This window comes from Oryx dammah, unplaced genomic scaffold (assembly GCF_014754425.2).
Source record: "Oryx dammah isolate SB20612 unplaced genomic scaffold, SCBI_Odam_1.1 HiC_scaffold_17, whole genome shotgun sequence".
NCBI classification, from domain to species: Eukaryota; Metazoa; Chordata; class Mammalia; order Artiodactyla; family Bovidae; genus Oryx; species Oryx dammah.
The window spans coordinates 68,782,988-68,798,496 of NW_024070201.1; the positions used below are offsets into that span (position 1 = coordinate 68,782,988).

The window sequence follows — 15,509 nt, forward strand, 5'->3', positions numbered from 1 at the left end:
ACACACACACACGCAAATCCATCAGAACTAACAAGTAAAGCAATTTTGCAAAATATAAGATCAGTATATAAAAATCAATTGTACCTCTATACACTAGCAACAAAAAACCATAAAATGAAATGAAGAAAACCATATCACTTATGATATACTTAAAAGAATAAACTGCTGGGGAAGACATCTAACAAAAGAAGCACAAGGCTTGTACAATGAAAGCTATAAAATAGTTTTATATTTTGATTAGATAAATTAGATAAGATCGTAAATAAATGAATAAATATTCCATGTTCATGAACCAAAATATTCAATAATTTTAAAATGACAATTCTTCCAAAATGGAAGGACAAATGCACTGCAATCCCTATTGAAATCCTAATAAGTTTTTTTTTTTTTTAAATTTAAGGAACTGACAAACCACTCCTAAAAGTTACATAAAAATGTGAGAGACGTAGGCTAGCTAAACAATTTTGAAAAAGAATAAAGTTAGGTGACACTTTTACTACCAGCTTTGTATTACTACTTAATACAAAGCCACAATAATAAGGCAGGGTGTTTCTAGGATAGGCATAAAAGTCAATTATGAGAGTTCAAAAGAAAATTTTAATAGTTAGAGTCAATTATGTTTTGACAAAGCTGCCAAGACCACTGAACTAGGAAATCTTAGTCTTTCTAATAGATAGTTTTGGTATAATTGTAAGACCGCATGGCAAACGTAAACTTAGACCTATACCTCACAGTATACAGACATTAACACAAAGTCGATTGAACACCTAAATAAGAACTAAAATTATCAAAAGTTCCAGAAGAGAAATTCTTTATTACCTTGGGTTGGGTAAGTGTTCCTGTATAAAACACCAAAAGCCCAATCAATAAGAGAAAAAAAGCATGATCCATAGATTTTGTCAAACCTGAAAACATTTGTGCTTTGAAAACACCAATCAGAAAATAAAAAGATAAGCAACATAGTGGGAAAGTATAGTTTTATAATTGTGTCATCTGATCAAGAATTTCAACAAAGAATAGTTATAAGTCATTAATAAGAAAATGCACAGGCAATTTAAAAATTAGCAAAGAATTCATATAGACCTCTTACTAAAATATATATATAAATAGCTATTTGAAACATTAAACAAGATGCTCAATATATTTAGTCATTAGCGAAATATGAGTTAAAAACACAAGAAAATACTACAGGATAGCTTCTAAAAATAGGCAGATACTATCCAGTGTTGATCAGGATATGCAGAAATCGAAACACTCATACATTGCTGGAAGGAATACAAAATGGTACCGCTTCTTTAGAGAACAGTTTGGCAGCTTTAATGTTAAATATAAACTTAGTATATGATGTAGCAACTCAAATAATCATATATTAACACATAATGTGAAATCTAGAAAAAATATACAGATGAACTTCTTTGCAGGGCAGGAATAGAGATACAGATATAGAGAACAGACGAGTGGACACAGCAGTAAAGGAGAGAATGGGACAAATTGGGAGATTAGCACTGACATATATACCCTTGCTTAGCTGCTAAATCGTGTGCAACTCTTTTGTGACCCCCATGGACCCCAGAGGAACCCACCAGCCTCCTCTGTCCATGGGATTTCCCAGGCAAGAATACTGGAGTGGGTAGCCATTTCTTCTTCCAGGAGATCTTCCTGACACAGGGATCAAACCCGTGTCTCCTGCATTGCAGGGGGATTCTTGACCACTGAGCCACCTATGTAAAATAGATAACTAGTGAGAACCTGCTTTTATACCCCAGGGAGCACAGCTTGGTGCTCTGTGGTGACCGAAATGGGTGGGATGTGGGGGCGGAGTGGGAAAGAGGTTCAAGAGGAGGGGGATATGTGTATACACACAGCTGATTCACTCTGTTGCACAGCAGAAACTGACACAACATTGTACAGCAAATATACCCCCATTGGGCTGCCCAGGTGGCGCCAGTGGACAAGAACCCACCTGCCAATGCAGGAGACACAAAAATCACAGGTTTGATCCCTGGGTTGGGAAGATCCCCTGGAGAAGGAAATGGTAGCCTGCCCCAGTATTCTTACCTGGAAAAACCCCATGGACAGAAGGGCCTGGTGGGACAGAGTCTATGGAGTCGCAAAGAGTTGGACACGACTGAGCATGCATGCATGCACACAAACGCACTTATTCAATTAAAAGAAAATAAAAACTATGCCCCAAATGAAAATGCAAAACATGTACCCAACATTCATAGCAACAACATTCAAAATATCCCAAACTAGAAACAAACTTAAACCCATCACTTGAAAAATTGATTAAAAAAAAAGTCGCATGATCACAAAATAAAATACTACTCAGCAATACAAAGGAATGGGCTATTGATACATGATTCAACAGGGATGACTTTCAAAAATATTTAAGTAAAAGTAGTCCAATGCAAAAGACTACATATTGTATGATTCCATTTATATGAAATGCACACAAAAAATGCAAATTCACAGACATCAACACAAATCAGTGTTGTCCAGGGTGGAGGGTAGGAGAGAGGAATAATTGAAAAAGGTATGAAGGAAGTTTTAGAGTGCTTGAAATTTTTATAAACTAGATTGTAGCAGTGGTTATACAACACTATAAACTTATATAAAGTCACAGAATTGTATGTTTCCAATTTGTGAATTTTATGGCATTATTATCACCCTGAAGCTCTTAAAACTGTGTACAGTTTTTATACCAAAGTGAAAGTTAAAAATAAAGTAGATTGAAATGAAATTTTTTTTTTAATTAAAGATTAAAGTGGAAACATCCCTTGATTACTTCTTCAATAGCGTTTGCTTCCTAAACAAACTATGTAGCAAGATAAGGGAGCTTACAAAAATCCATCATTCCAAATATATAAATTTATCATTTCACTGTAAAAATCTCCAAGTTTAAATATTCACTTTGGCTAGCCTTTGTTTTTCTAACCATTCTATTAGCACTAATCTAAATTCATGAGTATTAGAGATGCTATTCATCACTCTAATAGCATCTTAATCAAAGTATCCAATACATATTTCTAAGCAGGCTTGCAAGTCAAAGTGTTACTTTATTAGAAACGTCAACATGTAGCCACGAGTGGAGACCCAGAGCAAATTGCCACCAGTCAGAACATGAATTGTAGTCACTGTTTCTTGTTAATGCTATCTGTGTACTCAGTTGCCCCTAGCATCACACTCGAGGCCACATAGAGAACTGGTAAACACACATCTGCTCTTTCTTAACATACACAGTAATATAAAATGCTGCCATTGTTCTGCCAAAGGGTGACTCTGTTAAAGCAAATGGGTCCTCTGTAACAGTGAATGGGTCCAGTGGGTGTTACAGAGTCCATAATGGCATTTCATGCTGAAAACAAGAACCAATATTTATTGGTACCTATTAAGGCTAAGCATTATGTAAATGCTTCTACATATATTACTGTTGTTTGGTCAGTTGTGTCAGACTCTTTTGAGACCCCATGGACTGTAGCCTGCCAGGCTCCTCTCTCCATGGGATTTCCCAGGTTGCTATTTCATACTCCAAGGGATCTTCCCAACCTAGGGATTGAACTCGTGGCTCCTACCTTGGCAGATGGATTCTTTACCACTGAGCCACCAGGGAAGCCCTCTGGATACATTAGTTTACTTAATAACAATACTAGGCTAAATGCTAAAATTTCCTCTTTACATAGACAGAAAATGAGAGTTTTACTAAATTATTCAGGTTTGCCCAGTAGTTTCTTGAGATGCTTAGACTGAAACCTCAGTTCACAAAAAGCATGGTTCTCATTATGCCAAATACAAGATATGGATGATAAATATTAGATGATCACAAAAGAATACGCCATCATCTCATCACTTAAAGAGAACTTCTCAAAGCCAGTTTCTTTAGAATTTCTTTAGAATTACTGAGTCTGTGGTTGGCCAAACTGGCAAATAAATAAAATCAAATATGGTTCAGAGAAAAAGAGGGGTATCTGTTGCTATACTAAAGCACCGCTGTATGGACAATTAATGAATGCCTAGTTCCCTTCTCCCTGTCAAATTACATTCTGCCATCTCCACTTGACATCTCAACTCACTCCACCCTCCTGGAAACAAAAGAACTTGGCCCTGAGAGCAAGGACTCAATCATATTTGGACTGTAACAATGAGGTAAAAGTCATTTTAAATAATTAAGAGCTATTCAGTGTAACGTGTAATCATCCGAAAGTGCACAAACCTGAAGTGTTTGTCACAACACATAGATGGCTCTGACCTGGCATTCATTTTCCCCACTTCCATTTTCTTTAAAGAATAGTAGACTAATACAGGGGATGAAGCCTTTCCTCTCCTGACAAGACACATCGTGTCCCCATTAAAGAGTCCCCAGAGTCCACTTAGTGGTGACATGTGCGAGATGGATGCCAGGGAGCCAGTAAATGCCAAAAGATTCCTGGAATGAAATAAGCCACGTGTGTGTATGTGTGAATACATACAAACATACATCTGAATACATGCATGTATTCATATATGTGTGTATGTATTCACACATACACACACACATGTATATATAGAGAATATATATATATGTATGCATATATACATAAAGGCCAAAAGATTCCTGGAATGAAATAAGCCACTTATGTGTGTGTGTGAATACATACATACATACATACATATAAATACATACATATGAATATATGTACGTATTCATATATATGTGTATGTATTCACACACACACACACACATATATAGAGCGAATATAAGTGAAAGTGAAGTCGCTCAGTCGTGTCCGATTCTTTGCAACTCATGGACTGTAGCCCACCAGGCTCCTCCATCCATGGGATTCTCCAGGCAAGAATACTGGAGTGGGTTGCTATTTCCTTCTCCAGGGGATCTTCCCGACCCTGGGATCGAACTCAGGTCTCCCAAATTGCGGGCAGACCTCTGCACCAACAGGGAAGCCCCTAGAGAATATATATATATATATATATATATATGTATAGACACATAAAGGCCAAAAGATTCCTGGAATGAAAGAAGCCACTTATGTATGTGTGTGTATGTGTGTATATACCTACATATATATGTATGTATGTATGTATTCACACATACACACATATACATATATAGAGAGAATATATATGTGTGTGTATATGTATATATATCTGTATATATATAAACTAAACAACAACAATCAACTATATGTATATATGTATATATAGTTGATTGTTGTTGTTTAGTAACTCAGTCGTGTCTGATTCTTTGTGACCCCATGGACTGTAGCCCGCCAGGCTCCTCTGTCCAGAGGATTCTCCAGGCAAGAATACTAGAGTGGATTGCCATGCCCTCCTCCAGGGGATCTTGCCTACCCAGGGATCAAACCTGCCTCTCTTAAACCACTTGCCTTGGCAGTCAGGTTCTATACCACTAGCAGCAACTGGGAAGCTCTAAATATGTACATATAAATAATAAATTTTTTTCAAGAAAAATTTTTTCTTTCACTTCCTGTATCTCCTTCAGATTATTTTTTATTCTTTGGGTCTCACATATATTCAATGGGTACAAGGAGAATGAAATAAGAAAACTGCTGGGTTTATTAAGATTTCTTTCTTATGGCACACCCTGATGTAGTTCATGAGGCAAGAAACCAGGAGTAGATTTATACAGGGGAGAAAGACAGTTATTTTTGCTCACAGGTAGAACTAACTGCTTGTTAAAGAGCAAATCATTCCTTTCTATTTAGCCAGATTGCTGTCTCTCAATTGCTTACTAAATCATGGAAATGGAGCTTTCTTCCTGCAGATACAATTCTTCTTTGCAGTCAATACGCAGTCAATGCATGTTAACACAGTCAAGCTCTTCCTTCCCCCTCCATTTTGACTCGAAGTCCCATTAATAATGGCGATAACAGCAACATTTGACATTTATACAGCCTGAAGGATTCCAAAAAGATTTCACCAATTACTGTGAATAGAGTTCTGATGAGCTGCAGCGACTTCTGAGGCAGGAGGAGAATAAGCAGAAACACAAAGTCGCAGTAAGGGAGATTCTGCCAAAGGGTATGCCAGTCGCCCCCTCTAAAAATTGAAAAACATTACTCACACCCACACACACAAAAAATCAGGTCTTTTACTTTGAAAATATTGAAAATATATCACTGGAAGTCAAATGATATTGAGTTGGCCAACTGACATGAGACATTGGAAAGGAGAGAACATTCCACAGCAAGCTTATTTCCAGTGGATTCTATTTTTATGGTTATTAACCATCTGACTAGCTATCATACCAATTGGAAGAGTGGAGATGAAACAAGCCTTCCCAGTTGTCCTGATATTTCAAAAGTTCCCACATACACCCAAATAGTGTAAGAGACTGGCTAAGGTTCAGTAAAACATTAGAACATGGGATATTTCAATTCAATAAGCAAAATATTCCCATATGAACAAAGAACAAGAGTTTCCAGAATATTTAAATATCTAACTTTTAATCCTTATTAAAAACAAAACAATACTAACAGCGGAAACAAAAGCTTTTATGAGACCTATGGAATGATACTGTCTTTGAAGACCCTAAAACTATATTTAGGGTTTAATAAGTTAACCATTCAGAAATAAATCACGGATAACACAATATGCAATAAAGGTAAGATCTCTTGATTAATTTGGGCTTCCCATATGGCTCAGCAGGTAAAGAATCAGCCTCCAATGCAGGAGACATAGGAGATGCAGGTCCAGTCCCTGGGTCAGGAAGATCCCCTGGAGAAGGAAATGGCAACCCACTCCAGTATTCTTGCCTAAAAAATCTTCTCATTGATAGAGCCTGGTGGGCTACAGTTCGAAGGGTCACACAGAGTCCACACACACTTGAAGAATTTAAAAGTAAAATATCAGAAGCATAGATTTACTCAAATACACCAAAATCTCAGCTCCACTATGATACAAGTATATATTCAGCTAAGGTTTCAGAGGGTGCTGTAATTTGAATATTCAATTGTGCACCTAGGACACTGGTTCAGTTCAGTTCAGTTCAGTCGCTCAGTCATGTCCGACTCTTTGTGACCCCGTGGACTGCAGCATGCCTGGCCTCCCTGTCCATCACCAACTCCCGGAGTTTACCCAAACTCATGTCCCTTGAGTTGGTGATGCCATCCAAACATCTCATTCTCTGTCGTCCCCTTCTCCTCCTGCCTCAATCTTTCCCAGCATCAGGGTCTTTTCAAATGAGTCAGTTCTTCGCATCAGGTGGCCAAACTATTGGAGTTTCAGCTTCAACATCAATCCTTCCAATGAACAGTCAGGACTGATTTCCTTTAGGTTGGACTGGTTGGATTTCCCTGCAGTCCAAGGGACTCTCAAGAGTCTTCTCCAACACCACAGTTTAAAGCATCAAGTCTTTGGTGCTCAGCATATTTTTACAATCCAACTCTCACATCCATACAAAGCTACTGGTGTTATTTGCTGGCATATTGAGTGCAGCACTTTCACAGCATAATCTTTCAGGATTTAAAATAGCTCAACTGGAATTCTATCACCTCCACTAGCTTTGTTTATAGTGATGATTCCTAAGGCCCATCTGACTTCACATTCCAGGAAGTCTAGCTCAAGGTGAGTGATCATCCCATCGAGATTATCTGGGTCATGAAGATCTTTTTTGTACAGTTCTTCTGTGTATACTTGCCACTTTTTCTTAATATCTTCTGTCTCTGTTAGGTCCCTACCATTTCTGTCCTTTATTGAGCCCATCTTGGCATGAAATATTCCCTTGCTATATCTAATTTTCTTGAAGATGTCACTAGTCTTTCCCATTCATTTTTTTAAAATATAAATTTATCTATTTTAATTGGAGGCTAATTACTTTACAATATTGTATTGGTTTTGCCATACATTGACATGAATCCCCCATGGGTGTACATGGGTTCCCCATCCTGAACCTCCCTCCCACCTCCCTCCCCATACCATCTCTCTGGGTCATCCCAGTGCACCAGCCCCAAGCATCCTGTATTCTTTTCCTCTATTTCTTTGCACTGATCACTGAAGAAGGCTTTCTTATCTCTCCTGGCTATTCTTTGGAACTCTGCATTCAAATGGGTATATCTTTCCTTTTCTCCTTTTCTCAACTACCAGGAGACTGGTAGCTGAACCTATTTGCTTAAATCCATTCTAGGCTAATGAAAGCATTTCTTTCTTTCTTTCTTTCTTTTTTTTTTTTTTTTTTTTTTGTCATCTTGGATTGCAAAACAGTAGACTATACTGATTCATATTCCCTAAGGAAGTCAAAGGCCTTGGCTGTCAAATGAGTATCAAGTACAGAGTTTCCAGACAGGTACTATGGTCCATTATCACACACATGTATGAAAGTCAGACAAGGTATATCTGTTAAATAGTCAGAAAACTAGAAGGGAACAATAAAAAGGAAAATTATTCTTGAATCCAAAGCCACAAGTGAAGACAAAAATCTTTATAATCATCTTTTATCAGACATATATTGACTCTTTAACTAAAATGTATTAATACTAAAATCTGAATAATACAACAATAAATATGAAACTGCATGTAAATTCCACTGTATGATTCCCCAGAGAGGAGTAATAGATAATTCTCACCATAAAGAAGGCTAATAAATAATCTGAGGATGCTTTAAACTAGGTAAGTTAACTACTTAATTATTTTCTTTTTTTCTGGTATAATGAAATATGTGTGTACATGTAGTTACATATAAAATTATTGACTGTCCCAGTTCCAGAGGGAATACTTCAAGGTTTTCACATATTTCATTAATCAAGTGAGTAAAGTAAGTACCATTTGTGAAGAATTAAGTTATAAAAATTTATCCTGTTGCTGATGAAAAGGTAAGATATATTGATATTCCTCAAAGATGAATATCATTATTGGCTCTTTTTAGAGTCCCCAAAATTTAAATTCATCAATGGAGCAGATTCACATAACCTTATGAATTGATAAATGCTTCTAAAAGCAGTGCCTAAGACAAAAATTGCATATAACCAAAATTATGCTGGAATAAGTTTTGAGATGTACTAGTTTTTATTTTGTTTGTATAAACGTAGACACACATATTCTAAAAAACAGGCAGACTATATGATATATGAATTATATATTATATATACATAACTATATATAAATGGATATTTATTGCATAGTTCCCTTGATTTGACTATTATACCTTTTAAATTATACTTTCCCCAATATAGCAAAAATAAGTGAATTTACTTTAAGATTATGTAACTATAGTACAAAAGACTACTTTAAACATTTTCCTGATTTCTATAAAGGCTATGTTTTACTTTGCTAGTATCAAAAATATTGAAAAGATTTCAACTAATGGAAGTATGTATCCAAATATTATAGGAACAAATTCTTTATACATATTTAAACAATACAAAGTGTTGAGCTGTGCTTTAATTTCAGACTTACATTTTCCACCTTTATATTGAATGGAAACCCTCAGGTTTTTAGCATTAAGTGGTTTGGACATGGAAAACATTTATGAAAATGCATATTTCCATATTTTAAACTCAGAAAACTGACAGAAAAAAAAAAGCCCTAAAAAAGTTAGTTCTTATTCTGGTTCTGCCACTGCCTACTTGTCTAGCCTACAGCAAGTTATATGTACCCTCCAGGCTTTCATTTCTTCATTTCCAAAATGAATGGTTTGGACCTGACAATTGGTCTTCAAACTGTGCTTCTGAAATACTTCCAAAGGTCTTAGGGGGACAAAGTCCCCATTCTTCCTACTTTGCAGTACTATCTGCCATCAAAATTACCTAAATCGTTATTCTAAATACAGGCAAAACTATACTAGAGCAATTAATAAAATAATTTATTTCCTAGCATGTAAATCATGTTTTACTCAGCACATTTGCTGATTTCTTCTTGTCCTCTCCTGGTTTCTGGTTTCTATATATAATAATGTACAAATAAAAATCTTCGTTGGAATTCAACACTTCCTGCTGTTCATTCTCCTATTGAAGTTTCAGTCCTGTTCACATCATAATTGGTTTCTATGGAAATGCTTATGTCATCATAATCAAGATATCTGAATTCTACTTTGAGGCACATATTGTTTTAATGGGAAATGAAATAAAAAGCAGTAGAAGAAACAGAACATATTTAGGCATTATTGTTTGGGATACTGGGAGTTGGAAAGTAAAAAAATAGTTTTGAAAGCTCCCTCAACTCATCTAGCCATATTAATATTTTAGCAGCTTTGAGGCTTCCCTAGTGGCTGAGCAGGTAAAGAATCTGCCTGCAATGTGGGAGACCTGGGTTCAGTCCCTGGGTTGGGAAGATTCCCTGGAGAAGGGAAAGGCTACCCACTCTAGTATTCTGACCTGGAGAATTCCATGGACTCTATAGTCACTCGTGGGGTTGTAAGTCAGAGAGAACTGAGTGACTTTCACTTTCATAAGCATAGATAGCCATAAAGCAAGCTGAAATGCTTGATGAATTCTTATTCTTGCCTCAGAGATGGAAAGGTCTGCAACCTCTGGAACTGTAGAGCAGAAATACTCTGGAATGCTTTTACAAAGCAGCATATGGTTACAGAATTGCTAAGAAATACTAGTAGTTTCTTTGGCAATGTAGCAACTCAAAAACTATTGCTACAGATTCTTTCCTTAATATAGCTAAAAGCTGCTTAAATTATTTAATTGGATGGTATTTAACGCCAAGCATTTTGGAAATTTGGAAAATTATGTAACAAATTCAAAGAATATTCATTTTGCTAAAACTAAGACCATTTGATCAATCTTGTTCAAATTAAGATCTGGGCTATAGAAACAGGAAAAAAAAAGACTTTATTCTGGTTATTGCTGTTATTCATTCATTGAATCATTAATCATTCTTCATATAATCAAAAAGCATAGATTAATGATAAGCCCAAGATTTATCAACCACTGTGCTGGGTGTTAGGTTAGAGAAATAAAGATGCTGTAATCTCTCTGCTCAGAATATCACTATATTTATTACAAAGAGACATATAGATAAACTAATAAAAGAGACACAGTAAGATGCTTTTAGAGGGACCTGCAAATAACTTTAAAAACACTGTAATTTAAATTTCACCTCTAGGAATGTGTGGGGTCAGAATCAATTCATAGAAGACTCAACAGTAGAGCAGCATCTTGAAGGATGAATACATGTTTGCCAGCAAGACAAACAGCAGAATAGATTGCATGTTTAGAGTCATAATGTACAGAAGCAAGCATGAACTGTTCAGAACCACCATGCAACTGGAACATTGGGAGGGAAAATGGCAGGGGTGCTTTAGCTAAGACTGAAAGTGGAATTTCATGGAAAATTAAGTAGAAAAATTCATTCAGTATGGAGCTGACTATGAATCAATACTCCCTCCTTAAATTCGAGACAGTATGCCAAATATGTAATGAGGCCAGTTATATAGAGGTTTCCCCCAGCTTTTCATTGCTTTGCAGATCTATGTAATCTCGACTGGTATCTCATGGTGTCACTATACCTACTTTAGATGCTGAAAATGTTACAATGGAAACACTCAACTCCTGACTGTCCCTGATATCCAAAATCCAACTAATGGTACACTCCTCAATTCCTAACACTGTTGCAAGGCTTTTGGGGAGAGAAATTGTTCACACTGAACCACGAGCAAGTGGCTGGGACCAATGCTGAATGATAGGCCTCTAGTGCTGCAGAGATTGTACACAGAGTTCATCAGTTGGTAAGCACTCTACTATTGTTTTTAGCAGCTCAGTCATGTCCAACTCTGAAAACCCATGGGCCACAGTCAACCAGGCACCTCTGACCATAGGAAATCCATAGGATTTCCCAGGCAAGAATACTGGAGTGGGTTGCCATTTCCTGCTCCACGGGATCTTCTTGACCTAGACATCGAACCTGTATCTACCTCAGGTCTTTGCATTACAGGCAGTTTCTTTTCCAGTGAGTCACCTGCAAAGCCCAGTAAGCACTTAATCAAACATCAAAGAAAACCCCAATTAAATTGGTAGATAACAGAAGGGAGATATAATAGGTCAACCATGAAGGAGATTATACCTGGGCAGGATTCAGAGCTGACTGATACAGAAGTCTCACTGCACCATTCTTGTTTACAATACATGTCTTGCTCTGCACTGAATTATGTTCCCTTGAAATTCATATAATGAAGCCCTAACATCCCCCACAATGTGATATTTTTTGGAAATCAGGGATTTTGGGGGGTACTTAGGTTTAGATGAGGTTATGAGGGTCAGTTCCTCATGGTGAGATTAGTGTCTTTATAAGAGTACATATATACAATGGAATATTACTCAGTCATTAAAAAGATTGAAATAATGTCATTTGCCAAAACATGGATGAACCTGGAGATTATCATACTAAGTGGAGTAAATCTGACAGAAAAAGACAAATATCATGTGATATTGTTTGTGTGTGGGATCTAAAAACAAATGATACAAATGAACTTATTGACAAAACTCAAGAGACTTAGAATATGAACTTGTGGTTACCGCTGGGGAAGGGTGGTGAGGTGAGAAGGAATAAATTGGGAGTTTGGGATTGATATGTACACACTACTATATTTAAAGTAGATAACTGATAAAGACTTAACTTTTTTTTTTTTTTAAGTATCTCATGGGAAAAGAAAAGAGAGAGAAACCAGAGCTCACTCTGTCCAGTCATGCAAGGGCACAAATATATTACGGCGGTCCGCAAGCCAGGAAGAGTTCTCACCAGAAAACAGCCATGTTGGTACCTTGCTTTTGGACTTTCAGCCTCCAGAACTGAGACAACCAAGTTTTGTTGTGTGAGCCGGCCGTTCTATGGCATTTTGTAGAGCAGTTCAAACTAAGACAAGGCTGCCTTGTTTTGTAGACTGGCCACCAATAATAATTTGATTTATACTTTTTCCTTAGTTGCATGACTAACTCCCTATGGCTCCCAAGAACAAAACATTTCTTTTGCTAATACTCTCATCCTTTGAACCAATCTACAGCAAAAAGATGAAATTATCATGGTTGAAGTCAATTCCTCTGCTGCAGCGAAATGGCTGTTGAGAGGTGAATTACGATGTCTCATGTGAACTACCAAAAGAAATGTACTGGAATTACCAATACTACAACAAACAGTATCTTCATGTCACTCTAGTAGCAGAGCCTCAAACACTAATTCTCTTTTCTGACAGTTCTCCAGAGGGCAGATATCACATCCTTAGCAATAGGAAGCAGCGACAGAAATGCAGGAGAAAGGCATGACTCCGCAAGCTTGTGTCTGAAACTTTATATCTTGTTCACAGAGACTATTTGTTGGATTCTAAGTAATAATTTCTAAGCATAAGATGAAAATTTATAATGTTACTTTTGCTTTCTGGTAATACATAAAAAGTAAAATTGAATTTCATAATTTTCTGATAGAAGAAAGACAGGATTCAAATACCTGTAGTATGATCCATTCTCTTAATAACCAAGTAAGAATTAGATGAAGTTTTTAAGTAGACCCACACAGAAGTCTTCAAGCAAACATATCTGGTACAGGTCTATTGCTGTCCTTTTACCTACAGGTTACATAGACTGAAGCAGTTCTTTGCCATTAAAATAAAATAAAAATAATTAAATGTAAATTTATATTTTAAAAATATTAAAATTATTATAATTACAACAAAATATATAGTCATAAAATATACATGTAGATTTTAAATGATTAAGATACACATTTAAAATATCAAAAATAACAGGTTAATCATGTAGAACTGATACAGTATACTTGCTTTAGACATTTAGAAACACTTTTTGGTATGTCAGACTCTGTTCTAGACACTGGAGATATAATAGTTACTATCACAAATCAAAAGAACATAGAACTTTTATGTTCCATCAAGATATCCCATAACTAAAAAAAAACAAGAAAAAGAAAGAAATCTCATACCCAGGATATCAAAATATTCAATGAAGTTGGGAGACCCTTGAGGATACTTATTACCATTTCAGTTAACTCTCATAAGTCAAAAGTCAAGGCTGTAACAGTGAAGGTTGGAATCTGGTTCTCCTCTTGCCCTATCAGTTATTTTTCACTTTTGACACAACATATTGAAAGTACATTTTTAAAATTTGTTGTTTATTGCTTATAAAAATGTCATAAAACTTTACCCCTATTATTAAAAATATAAAACAGAAACTTAGATTGGATTTAAATGTAACTACAGGTGGATTCATGTCAATGTATGGCAAAACCAATACAGTATTATAAAGTAAAATAAAGTAAAAATAAAATTTAAAAAATAACAATAAAAATAAATAAAATAAAATGTAACTACAAAAGGACCTAGAATAAGGGAGAACATTTAGAAGGGGAACAACTTGTCACATGGAAAAAAAAGGTAATAATATATACAACCATAAACATTTAATACCATACAAACTAATTTATTACAAGCATTTTTCTAGGTAGTCTGTTTGGCTAAAATTATGAACACAGTGAATTCAACATGAGTATGTGAAGGATTTCCAAGAGCTTGACATATTTATCACCCTTGCAAAATTGTTAACATATAGCATGAATCATTAACATTCTACTGACCTTTTTACTTCCATTAAAGCTGTTTAAAACTCAGTTTATTGGTGTGGTTATTTAGAAAGACATAGTGAATCCAAGCTTGATACTCATCTAAAATTCACTATATGCTTATCATTATTTTGTTTAGTTTATATTTACTTATTCATTTTGCTTATTGAAAATTTTCCCCAATAGAATGTAAGTTCTAAGGGAGCAAGATTTTTTATCCATTTTATTAATATGTTTAATAAGCCCAATGACTAAAACAGGGAGTGATATATAGAAAGTGCCCAACAAATATTTGTGGAATGAGTGAAAAAAATTCACCTAGAAGAAAATTTTCCAAATCTCAGACTTTGAACTTACCTATAATTAAATTTTGTCTTCTCAGATAAACTCTTCTCTGGGAACTATTAGCAGATTGTGCCTGATTTACAGATATAGAGAAGAAGAAGAAATTCTAAACCAATTTTCTTCAGTGAGAATATTAACGTAGTGGGAGACATGTATGCAATTTTTAAGTCTTTAGCAGTAACACTGAATATTCATTGAAAGGATTGATGATGAAGTTCTAATCTTTGGTCACCTGATGCAAAGAGCCAACTCCCTAGTGAGTGAAGTCGCTCAGTCGTGTCCGACTCTTTGTGACCCCATGGACTGTAGCCTACCGGGCTCCTCCGTCCATGGGATTCTCCAGGCAAGAATACTGGAGTGGGTTGCCATTTCCTTCTCCAGGGGATCTTCCCGACCCAGGGATCAAACCTCGGTCTCCCGCATTTCAGGAAGACGCTTTAACCTCTGAGCCACCAGGGAAGCTGAAAAGACCCTAATTCTGGGAAAGATTGAAAGCAAAAAGAGAAGAGGGTGGCAGAGGAGGAGATCCTTAGTATCACCAACTCGATGGACCTAACTTTGAGCAAACTCTGGGAAATAGTTAAGGACAGGCAAGCTTGGTTTGCTGCAGTAAATGGAACTGCAAAAAGTTGGGCTTCTTG

The 15,509-nt window shown here is 36.1% G+C and overlaps 1 long non-coding RNA gene across 1 annotated transcript in view; it reads right to left on the reverse strand.

Moving 5' to 3' along the window:
* The window catches only part of LOC120876896, a 1,092,147-nt gene that overhangs the window by 427,623 nt on the left and 649,015 nt on the right, over positions 1-15,509 (reverse strand). The gene's annotated exons all lie outside the window — the stretch shown is intronic.